At 46.3% G+C, this 12,205-nt stretch overlaps 1 protein-coding gene across 3 annotated transcripts in view; it reads right to left on the bottom strand.

Moving 5' to 3' along the window:
- The window catches only part of ZNF608 (zinc finger protein 608), a 117,043-nt gene extending 114,234 nt beyond the window's left edge, over positions 1-2,809 (bottom strand). For 2 of the 3 annotated variants that reach the window (XM_063129474.1, XM_063129477.1), the window contains exon 1: positions 2,459-2,809. The gene's annotated coding sequence lies outside the window, so the exon portion shown is untranslated. Of the gene's footprint in view, positions 1-183; positions 389-2,458 lie in introns of those variants that run through there. The other variant, XM_063129475.1, reaches the window with a different exon arrangement.
- Positions 2,810-12,205: the final 9,396 nt, after the last annotated feature.

Below are 12,205 nucleotides of genomic sequence, written 5' to 3'. Positions count from 1 at the left end.
AGCATTACTGACTGTACAGGAAACTGATTAAGACATACACTTTAAATGATCTACATCAAGGTGGCCTCTAACCGCAAATGAGTGTGTTTAACACAGCTTAGCTAAAATTATTTTTAAAGGAATCTGCCCTTTATAATGGTTTAATGTCCAAATATTTACATACATATTATGCACATTGCTTACCTTTAATCCTTTATCATTTTTTAAAAGAAAATTAAGCCAGCAAATCAAAATTCTGTCCTCACTGGTCTCAGCAAGAACTCAGTGCCCCATTTCATTTTACTTAAAGAGCAAGTGACCAAGAAGTAGAAAGCAACTAACATTTCTGCCAGAATAATCGTCGAGTAAAGTATTTCCTTCCACTTTGGCACACAAAACTGAGGTCCTTCCCCCCCCCCCCGCTTTTTCTTTCTTTTTCTTTTTTAAAAAAAATCGTTTTCTTCCTTAAATATTTTGTTCCTCACAACTTCACAGACTAGAAGATAGTATTTCACATTTACAACACCAGAAGCCTCGAGCACCCAAAAAATATTCTTATTTGTTTTCCTCCCTTGCTCGAACAAGCACCAAGATGTGATTGTAATAAAAAATAAAAAAAATGCAAAATGCTTCCCCCAACTTCACATCCCGTCTTCAGTTCCAGATTCTGCAGCCATCCTGATCAGTAAGTAATGATTCCATGAAACAAACCTACAGGCGTCCGGTTGTTACAAGGCAGAATGTGCTAACATCGAGGAAAATTAGTGAAAGAGAGGGAGGGGGGGCAAAGAAAGGACTGAAAATCTGGGCTGGATTCCGCCTGTTAGTCGGGAAGTGGCATTTTTTTCCCTCCCGTCCTGACAGATCTGACTTCTTGAACTAACTTGAGGGGGGTGGGGGAGGGAAAGAGAGGAAAAGGAAGAGAAGAGGGAGGGAATAAAATCAGAGTCTGATAAACCAGTTATCAAAACATTTGGTGGGAGTGCAGAAGCAACAGTGCCTTTTAAAATGAAGCAAATATTCCCAAGCATATGATTTTCCACCACTTAAAGTTTTGGGGTTTGTTTGGTTTTTTTAAAATGGAATTCCAGATGCTGTCCAGAAAAAAAGGGGGGAAACTGCTCAAAAGTCAGTAAGTCATGTGGTGAGTAATTCAGTAATTAGAGTCCAAAGAGATAAAATGAGCGACCTTGTTTTCAGGACAGAGGGTGCTCCCTCTCCCCGCCCGCCGCCCTTTCTCAAAATCGTTTCAGCCAACGCTGGTTCATCTTTCTCATTTATTTCCCCCCTCCTCGCCTTTCGGAGCTTGGCTTAGTATTTTTAATTAGCTGGCGTTTGGAAGCTAAAAGCTGTAATGAATTGTTGATAGATTGGAAACTACACAGTCGGTTCACTGGAAATGTATGTAAGGGGAGAAAAGCGGGAGGGGGGATGGGCGAGTTAGTAACAACCAACCACCTAAAAGGAGCGATTTTGTTACAGTTCAAGCTTTTCACATCACGTGAGGATCAAGGGCTCAATTGGTTGTCGTGAGAACAAAAAATGGGTGACAACCGTATCAAGAAAATACTGATCTGGTCTTTAAAAGAAAAAGAAAAAAACGTAAGGTCTATTTTCTCCCTTTCTCTTGTGCTGGCATAGCTACAAGTTATGCATCCGAAGAACCGCTCCCCGAGAACTGTTTCTCTGGAGTCAAAGAGTGGGTGAAATGCGCTAACCACGATTGCAAAGCATATGTTGCAGAAAGAGAGAGAAACGCCTTCTAATCTAACCCCTTTCCTCGTAAGAGACACGAGATAAGAAAGATCGTTTTATGGCGATTTTTTTTAATGCCTTCTATCCAGCTCAACAAAACGTATCATGGCGTTCATATTAATCTTTTCTTTATTCGGCCACAGCAGTCTGAGGTAATAGAGAGAAGGAGAGAAACGGGGGAGGGGAGGTGGATAGGCTTTTTAATGGTGGTGGGTGGTGGAAAAAATGCTCACTGCACCAAAAACACATGGGCGTCCTCCTGCCCGAGTTTCAGCACAACATTGTTTATTTGCATGTTGACAGAACACACACACACACACACACACACCCCATTCCATTCTGTTTTCTTAAACAAAACTCCTTGATCATTTTAGGACAAGTTGTGAAGAAAGGGGCAAGGCGATATGCAGAACTGGTCTATAATTGTCAGTTTTATTTCCCCCACTTGGTCAGTTAAAAAAACCCCGAAAGGTAATACGTTTTAACGCGCCCCCTCCCCCCACCTCCCTTCAAGTGCACGTTAAGGATGATTTGTGTGAGAAACTGGAACGCTTTCACCCTCTCCTAAATACTCCTCGCCCTAATCGTGAATTTATTTTATTTTTAAACCCAAAGACGCCAGTTTCGTTCCGATGCACACATTTCTTAACACTCGCTCCCCTTTGCATATGAAAATAGATATCCCCTCTAAAGTGCTATAGATACACCAAGCAGCCGTACTTACGATCTGTATTGAATCGAGTTGACCTTTTCCTTCTACAACTGCATTGAGTGTGTTTTGTTGCAGCCGATTTTTTTAAATTATTATTTTTTTAGAAGAAAAAAAAATCTACATTTCTTCAACAGATTTATGGGGTGGGGGGTGTTTGGAAGAAAAGAGCACCAGATTTCATGAAACCTTTAAAATAAAATGTTTTTTGTTGGAAAAAAAACACCCAAAAAAATCCTTTAAAGCAGACACACACACAGTCTCTTTCGCACACAGAGACACGCAGCATATGTAAACACACTACACAAGCCAGCTGCCTTTGCTGCAATAGTGAGCAGCAGAAATCAGAACGGGAGAGAAGCGAGAGTGTGAAGCAAGCCCAGACTCTGAACCTGAAAGGGACTTTTCTTTGTTCCCAATGCCCTTTCCCATCTGTCCAATCAGAGGCCAGCTTTTATGAAACTGGGCTCTCTGATTGGATAGCTGCTCCTCTTAGCTGCCGGAGGGGGTGAGAAATGCACACACACATAGAAAGCCTTGTATTTTGCAATCACCAGACTACACTGAGTGCTCCAATAGGCAGTCTCCTGCTCCAGCAAGATACAAATCATGTTTCCCATTTCAATTACGGCATTAGCCTATACATTTTATTTAAATTAAAGGATCAGGTAGGGGGTGAGTAGGAGCGCACCATCTCTCCTGCAGTGGGCAAGAGGAAGGCTCCCTCGTTCATTTAATTTCGCTGGGGGGTTGGGTTGGGGTTTTTTTTTTTTTTTGCAAAACCACAACTAATGGCTTCCCTGTGTGTTTTTCCAAGGAGCAATTGAAAATCTCATTTATCGTTTCTCCAAATGGCCCTTCGCCGAATGTTTGTAACAACTTGACACTGCCTCTAGATCCTTTTTAATACAGATGTGCGAACGTTTTCAAGCGCTTTGCTGGAGCTGAAGCAGCCTTCCCAAAGGATAACAAGAGACAGCCTTCCCTTCCCCCACCCACTCACCCCGCTTTGCGGGGGTATTCAGCTGTACTGCTGTGTGATCGCCCTTTCTCAGCCGGCTCCTTTCGTCCTTTCCTTCCTTATTTTATATTCTGCTCATTTTTATAATATGACTTAAATAGGACAGTTCGATTTTTATTATGGAAAGGAGTAACCCTTTTGTTTCCAGCTTGCTGATTTACTGCCGCAAGCAGTGAACTGGAATAGCAAGAAACCACTTATCAACCACGTGAACACATCAGTGAGAATACAATTATTTTCAGCTCCTCTGTCCCCCCAGTTAACCTCCTTTCAGTGAAGCAACTCATCAAGAATTGCATTTTGTTTTGCATTTAGATCCAAAAGTGTATGAAAGCAGAGGTGCATTCCACTGTAAGAAGACGGGAAAGACTGCATTTGCAGAACTCAACTTAGCTCAGCACGGACAGCCCTTCCCCCACCCTTCCTGCACTGAAGAGCCTCTTTAGCTTCCAAACAGGACTGGCTTGAGCAGACTTGAAAGAACATTCAATAATCAAAATGTCCGATTATTGGGAGAAAGCCAATGTCTCCCAATGGCTGCGCATTATAAAGCATTAAAAAGAAGCATGCTGTTTCAAAGCAATCATTGTTTAATCGGACATACTGTATGTCTCTTTTATAGCTCACTTCAAAGATTTTGTTCTCACTGTAATGTCAAACGGCGGGAATCAAGAATGCATCTTTTAAAGAAATGTTTTAACAGATAACAGACTATTTTCCTCCAAAAGTTAAAGCATGAAATTTGCAATGTGCTGCACAAAACGATAATGGATTGCGTCCAACTGAGCAAACTATGTGCATTAATGTTTATATCAGGACATCAGAAGGATGCTTAGTGTAAAATTTGTGGATGAGTAAACGTTATATGAGCCGCCTTCATTTCTGGAAGTAACACTTAAAAGAAAACATTTGCCTGACTAAAGATTGCTTTTGACTAAGGGTACAGTCCGTAGCTACTTTGCATGCTCCTAAATCCCATTGAGTTCAAAAAGGCTTACAAGTTTGCACAACATGGGAGTTCAGTATTAGTAACCAAATTTCCTTACTTAGACCTTAATCATAGATTTTTTTTGCCCTAAAATTCTTTGTTAAAAGGACTGCCCTTGTTAAGCTGCAGGACACACACACACACACACCGAGGACTGGATCCAGATTTAGGCTGGATCAACTGTGTTGATGGAAATACACTTCCCTGCTCCTTCCTTTCCACTGACGCCCCTCCAGCCCCTTGAAAATGCTATACAGAGGCTGAATTCTGACAACATGCTAATCAACAGTTGTTTCCCATTCTGTCCCTATCCCTCCCTACCCACCCCATTGATTAGCATGTCATCCAAACTCAGCCAGAGAGTCAGGAGGCCCTGCTGTATGGGCTGAGCTGTCATGTAGCAGGAATAGCCCAAAATCAGCAGAATGGAGCCCTTCTTCTCATGGAAGGCAGATCCTGGATCAAACCCATTGCATTTTCCCTGGTGGTTAAAACAGTGCCTGGGACATTGCACTGTTGTTAGAATCTCGAGTCACAATGACAAATGCAAAATATCAGTGCAATCTTATGCATGTTTAGCCAGCAGTAAGATACACTGATACTGTCTGCACGAGACAACAGCCTACCGTAGGTCTGCAGCATGCAGGTCTGGTGCTACCATCGAGGCCACTCAGGTGGCTGCCTAGAGCGCCAAGCTAAGAGGGGCGCCAGATGCCGCGCAGCACTCACGCACGTTGTTGGCTGTGAGCTGGCCCAGCCCAGCCCGAGGATTCAGCTGGGCCTGGGCAGGCGAGATGGCGCCCTGCGCCCGCCCAGCCAAAGCGAAGCCAGGGACGCTGGGGTGGGGGGCGGCTCCATGTTCGGACTTCTGCCAGGAAGCCACCCTCCCAGAGCCGCTCTAGCTGCCCGGAAGCTGCTGTCCCAGAGCCGGGAGGCCGCTGCCGCCAGAAGAAGAAAAAGCACATGGCAGGCTCGACCCTGGCCCAAGCCAGCCTCTGCCTTACTCCGGAGGAAAGGGCACCGGGTCGCCTCGCCTCTCTCCTCAAACAGGCCGCGATGTCCAGGCAGGCAGGCAAGCGGGACTCCCTCTCCCTACCCCCAGGAAAGCTAGGGACTTGTGGACTCCTTGCAAGGCAAACTCTCCTGCTTCCTGATCCTGTGCGTGTGGATCAACGGGACTTGCATCCCAATGCGCCTATGCCTCCTTACTCGGAAGCCTTATTCCCCTGAGTAAATGTGCAGAGGGGATCGGGATGCCAGGCTGCATAGCAGGTTGCGTTCGCACGGAAGTAAGTCCCGTTGAATTCCAGACAGCTCGGTCCCAAATCGAAGTGAGCCAGTCCCAGCTCTCCACTCAGCGCACACGTTCGGACTTCCGTGCAATTTGTGGTGGGGTGCAAGTAGCTCACCTTGTCTAGGGCACAAAATAGTCTGGCACCAGCCCTTGCAGCATGTGTGTGTGTCTGTGGGGATGTGCAGCCATGGTTTTGAATATGCAATCCTCACATCTCCCATGGTCTGTTTTGGGGTTGTGTGCAGGTTGTTTAACCCTCACATAACCAATGCTTTCCAGGTTCACACAACACGACAACCTTAAGCAAGGATTGTATATGTAGCCTAGCAGCCATGAATGCTGTGGCTCATCGTTGAATAGCCCATGGCAACCATAGCTTGTTGTCAAAACCCAGTCATGGTGTTTGAGGGGGCTTATTCTCAAGAAGGTGTGCATAGGATTGCAGTCTAATGTAACTGATTCAGGCAACACAAAGTGCAAAGTGGTCATGTGAATTGGGGCCTTGCTAGACGAGGCCTTAGCGCGCCTTCTGACCCGGTTTCCCTGCTGTGCGTCCAGATGACGCACAGGGGAATCCAGCGGCAGGCCGCGCTGAGGCCTCCTCTAACGCGCCATAAGCGAATTCGCTTATGGCGTGCCTTTTCCCCAGCTCCGGCCTCAGGCCGGAGCTGGGGAACGTCTAGCGACTTCCGCGGCTACTTGCTTACTCACGAGTAGCCGCGAAAAGCCACGAACCTGCCTGGCACAGCGCTCATACGAGCGCTGTGCCCATCGGCCCGGGGGGGGAAGAGAGGGGAGGGCGAAGGATGGCAGGGTGGGTGGTACGGGGGGAGGGCGGGTGAGATCGTGCCACGCACCCGCCCTCCCCCCGTGCCACCCACCCTGCGATCCTTCGGGGGGGGCCCGTACAAACCCCCCCCCAAAAAAAACACTCACCTTGTCCGTCGTCTTCGGGCCGCACCCGGCCCCTTTAAAATAAAATTTAAAAAATGGCGGCCGCCACAGGGACCCGACATCCCTACGCGTCCGACGTGTGGAAGCCTGGGCGAGGCGCGCTAATGGTAGCGCGCCTTGGCCCCGCCTCCCTGCCGGCATAAGCTGGCAGGTCTAGCAAGGCCCCAAATCTTCAGACATCTTAGCTTTTCAGGGGAATTCAGAATTAATGAAAAACAGCTTCGTAAATTATCTCAGCATTGCTGGAAGGAATGTGAGATACTGTTCAAATATAGGAACTTCGTTTTAGGTCTTATTTGAATGTTATGTGAACATCTTGCTCATGCAAGATGGGGTTCCCTTCCCTTCTCTCCCTGGTAGCCAAATCTGGTCTAAAAGTTTCCTTAACCCTTCAGAGTAGATTTGGGGGGGGGGGGTATATAGTGGGGAGAGAGAAAGGGATCTGCCAGCAGAGTCTGTTCCGCTGGTGGAAGAACACCAGTGGATACAACCCTTACTGCTTAGGACTGCATCCTTTTGCTGCCTTCATTAAAGCTAACTGGAGACCTCCCTGTGTGCATTGGAAAATCCCATGATTCTATGGATGGAGTAAGTCAACTGATGATGAAATTAACAAATGTTGCTTCTGTCAAAATAATCTCTTTTTGTGGTGAGGAATATAGAGCATGGATTCCTCAAGGGGGTTGAAGTTTCTACCTTGCACCCAGCCCAAGTGATTTTTGTGTGTGTTGAAGATGTATTTTGATAGCAAATTCTGGAAATTCTGGACTGTTCTGAACCAGTGCCTGGGCACGGTAATGGACTGGATGAGGGCTAACAAACTCAGACTCAATCCAGACAAGATGGAGGTACTGCTAGCGGGTGGTTCATCTGTCCAGCGAGGTGATGTTTGCCCTGTCCTGGACAGGGTTGCACTCTCCCTAAAGGATCGGGTCCGTAGTTTGGGGGTGCTGTTGGATCCAGAACTGTCACTTGAGGCACAGGTGAACTCAGTGGCAAAGAGCATCTTTTATCAGCTTAGGCTGATATACCAACTACGCCCTTATTTATTTATTTATTTATTTATTTATTTATTACATTTCTATACCACCCAATAGCCGGAGCTCTCTGGGCGGTTCACAAAAATTAAAAACATTCAAAGTATAAAACAACAGTATAAAGCCATAATATAAAATACAATATAAAAGCTCAACCAGATAAAAACAGCAGCAGTGCAAAATTACAAATTTAAAACACCAAGTTAAAATTTATTTATAGACAGTTAAAATACTGGGAGAATAAAAAGGTCTTCACCTGGCGTCTAAAAGCATATAATGTAGGTGCCAAGCGAACCTCCTTAGGGAGCTCATTCCACAGCCGGGGTGCCACAGCAGAGAAGGCCCTCCTTCTGGTAGCCACCTGCCTCACTTCCTTTGGCAGGGGCTCGCGGAGAAGGACCCCTGAGGATGACCTTAGGGTCTGGGCAGGTACATAGGGGAGGAGGTGTTCCTTCAGATAACCTGGCCCCAAGCCGTTTAGGGCTTTAAATGTTAATACCAGCACTTTGAATCGGGCCTGGACCTGGACTGGCAGCCAATGAAGCTGGAAAAGGACTGGTGTAATGTGGTCTCGTCGGCCAGTCCCTGTTAGTAAACGTGCTGCCCTGTTTTGTACCAGTTGAAGTTTCCGGACCGTTTTCAAAGGCAGCCCCACGTATAACGCATTGCAGTAATCCAAACGAGAGGTTATCAGAGCATGGATAACTGTAGCTAGGCTATCTCTGTCCAGATAAGGGCGCAGCTGGTATATCAGCCTGAGCTGATAAAAGGTGCTCTTTGCCACTGAGTTCACCTGTGCCTCAAGTGACAGTTCTGGATCCAAGAGCACCCCCAAACTACGGACCTGATCCTTTAGGGGGAGTGCAACCCCGTCCAGGACAGGGCAAACATCACCTCGCCGGACAGAAGAACCACCCGCTAACAGTACCTCCTTCTTGTCTGGATTGAGTTTCAGTTTATTAGCCCTCATCCAGTCCATTACCGTGCCCAGGCACTGGTTCAGAACAGCCACTGCCTCACCTGGGTTTGATGAAAAGGAAAGGTAGAGCTGGGTATCATCTGCATATTGATGACACCTCAGTCCACATCTCCGGATAACCTCCCCCAGCGGCTTCATGTATATGTTAAACAGCATAGGGGATAGGATAGATTAAATAAATAAATAAATGAAAGAGTTGTGTGATGCCTGAAAACCACAAGCAGAGGATGGTGGAGGAGAACAAGATGCAGTAATGAATCTGGGCCTTTGCTTGGGGAAAAGATGGGTGATTGAATGCCTCCCCTTGCAGAGGATCCTCATTGATTCAGAGTGGATTTATGGGGAATCTGTGCTTGTGTCACTAAACCCTTATTTGCCATATAGGAGATTCAAGAGAATTAGCTGGTGCTTCTATGTGTACAATTTTAAAAGGAGCTCATATATTTAGATCTAATTCCACTTCAAATGTCTGGGTTGCCTTACCAGCCCAGTATATACATTTTACAAATACAGAATGGAGTTGTATGCAGAGCATTCATGAGAACATTTTTGTGAATCCCACCACAGAAGGTTTGTGGTGGATTGGGAAGAGAAAAGGTTAAATTTAGAAGAGGTTACGGGGAGGGGGGAAGAGTTCAAAAGTTTGAGAAATACTTCTTTAAGTATTTTAAACAATGCTAGTGTTGCAATTCTGCAAAATGGAATGCTTCCTAGGAGTGAGAAGAGAAATTCTTGAGAATCGCTGTTTATAGCAGTGCAGTTGCAATGTAAATAAAGGCTGTTGTGTCAAGTCTTAGGAGGTCTCCCGCTCAGGCAGTCTCAGAATACAGAGCGCTAGTCTGCTAACAAAAGTAAGTGCTTGCAAAGTGGGTATTTCCAAACAAGGGAAGGCTATTGATTAATGAAATGCAGATCACTGTAAACATTTTCAACCATAACCATACAGTTGGTTCTGTGCATTGTAAACTATTTCAGAATGGCTTTGTGGTGCTGGTTTCCTGACTTAGTTGTGAAAATAATGGTGTGATGTTGTTTTACCAACCTCTAGTTAAATTAAATTTGAAGCCATATCCTTCAAAGTATTTCTCTGGAACATACTCATTACTCGAAGAAGTATATAGGATTGCTGTTTTACAGCCCAGTCATAGGTATGTTTACACAGAAGTACTTGTGCACAGGATTACAGCCTCACTGGTAGGGTCTGAACTGTGAGCCTCACTAAGGCTGCTATATGAGATAATAATACTGGCCTACATTATGAGGTTGTTGTAAAGATCATAGGGATAATAAGAAAAGTGCAAAATTAGTATTATTAGAAATAATTTCACATTTTGGTAAGGGCAGAGTATTTATTTATTTATTTATTTATTTAATTACATTTATATACCGCCCCACAGCCGAAGCTCTCTGGGCGGTTTACAACATTTAAAAATAGTAAACATTAAAAGTATACAATTTAAAAACACACACACACACACACACATAAAAACAGTATAAAAACAACAGTATCCATTTAAAAACAACAATTGTGGGGTCCATTAAAAACAAACTTAACGTTGTTAAATGCTGTTAAAATGCTGTTAAAAATGCCTGGGAGAAGAGAAAAGTCTTGACCTGGCGCCGAAAAGATAACAATGTTGGCGCCAGGCGAGCCTCATCGGGGAGATCATTCCACAGTCGGGGGGCCACCACTGAAAAGGCCCTCTCCCTTGTTGCCATCCTCCGAGCTTCCCTTGGAGTAGGCACTCGGAGGAGGACCTTAGATGTTGAGCGCAGTGTACGGGTAGGTTCATGTCGGGAGAGGCGTTCCATCAGGTATTGTGGTCCCAAGCCATGTAGGGCTTTATAGGTTAAGACCAGCACCTTGAATTGGGCTCGGAAACATATAGGCAGCCAATGCAAGCGGGCCAGAATCGGTGTTACATGCTCAAACCTCCCTGTTCCAGCTATCAATCTGGCCGCCGCATTTTGCACAAGCTGCAGCTTCCGGACCGTCTTCAAAGGCAGCCCCATGTAGAGGGCATTGCAGTAATCTAATTTGGAAGTTACCAGAGTATGGACAACTGAAGCTAGGTTATCCCTGTCCAGATAGGGGCGTAGCTGGGCCACCAACCGAAGTTGGTAGAAAGCACTCCGTGCCACCGAGGCCACCTGAGCCTCAAGTGACAAAGATGGTTCTAGGAGAACCCCCAAGCTACGAACCTGCTCCTTCAGGGGGAGTGCAACCCCATCCAGAACCGGTTGAACACCCCCCATCCGATCAGAGGAACCACCCACCAGCAGCATCTCAGTCTTGTCTGGATTGAGTTTCAGTTTATTAGCCCTCATCCAGTCCATTGTCGCAGCCAAGCACCGGTTCAGCACATCCACAGCCACACCTGATGAGGATGAAAAGGAGCAGTAGAGCTGCGTGTCGTCAGCGTACTGATGACAGCGCACTCCAAAACTCCGGATGACCGCACCCAACGGTTTCATGTACATGTTAAACAGCATGGGGGACAAGACCGATCCCTGCGGAACTCCATACTGAAGAGTCCACGGGGCCGAGTAATGTCCCCCAAGCACCACCTTCTGGAGCCGTCCCGCTAAGTAGGAGCGGAACCACTGCAATGCAGTGCCCCCCACTCCCAACTCAGCCAGACGTTCCAGAAGGATACCATGGTCGATGGTATCGAAAGCCACTGAGAGATCAAGGAGAATCAACAAAGTCACACTCCCCCTGTCCTTCTCCTGACATAGGTCATCATACAGGGCGACCAAGGCTGTTTCCGTGCCAAAGCCGGGCCTGAAACCCGACTGAAATGGATCCAGATAATCAGTCTCATCCAAGAGTGTCTGGAGCTGGCCCGCCACCACCCGCTCAAGGACCTTGCCCAGGAATGGAACATTTGCTACCGGCCTGTAGTTACTAAGATTTTCCGGGTCCAAGGAAGTTTTCTTCAGGAGTGGTCTCACTACCGCCTCTTTCAGACGGTCTGGGACCACTCCCTCTCGTAGAGAGGCATTAATCACCTCCTTGGCCCAGCCGGCTGTTCCATCCCTACCAGCTTTTATTAGCCAAGAGGGGCAAGGATCCAGTACAGAGGTGGTTGCACGGACCTGTCCAAGCACCTTGTCCACATCCTCGAGCTGTACCAACTGAAACTCATCCAAGATTACAGGACAAGACTGTACTCTGGACACCTCACTAGATTCACCTGCTATAACACTGGAGTCTAAGTCCTGGCGGATGCAAAAGATTTTATTCTGGAAGTGCCTAGCAAATTCATTACAGCGGGCCTCAGATGATTCTACCGTGTCCTTGGGACCAGCATGTAATAGCCCCCAGACAACTCTAAAAAGCTTCGCTGGGCGGCAAATTGAAGATTTAATAGTGGCAGCAAAGTATTGTTTTTTTGCTGCCCTCAGTGCCCCTGAATATGCCTTACTATAGGCACTTACCAATATTTGATTGCATCCACTAGGAGTTCGTCTCCACCTGCCCTCAAG

The sequence above is a fragment of the Elgaria multicarinata genome, chromosome 6, assembly GCF_023053635.1.
Source record: "Elgaria multicarinata webbii isolate HBS135686 ecotype San Diego chromosome 6, rElgMul1.1.pri, whole genome shotgun sequence".
Lineage (NCBI taxonomy): Eukaryota > Metazoa > Chordata > Lepidosauria > Squamata > Anguidae > Elgaria > Elgaria multicarinata.
This window is presented reverse-complemented; position numbering and strand designations above follow the sequence as displayed.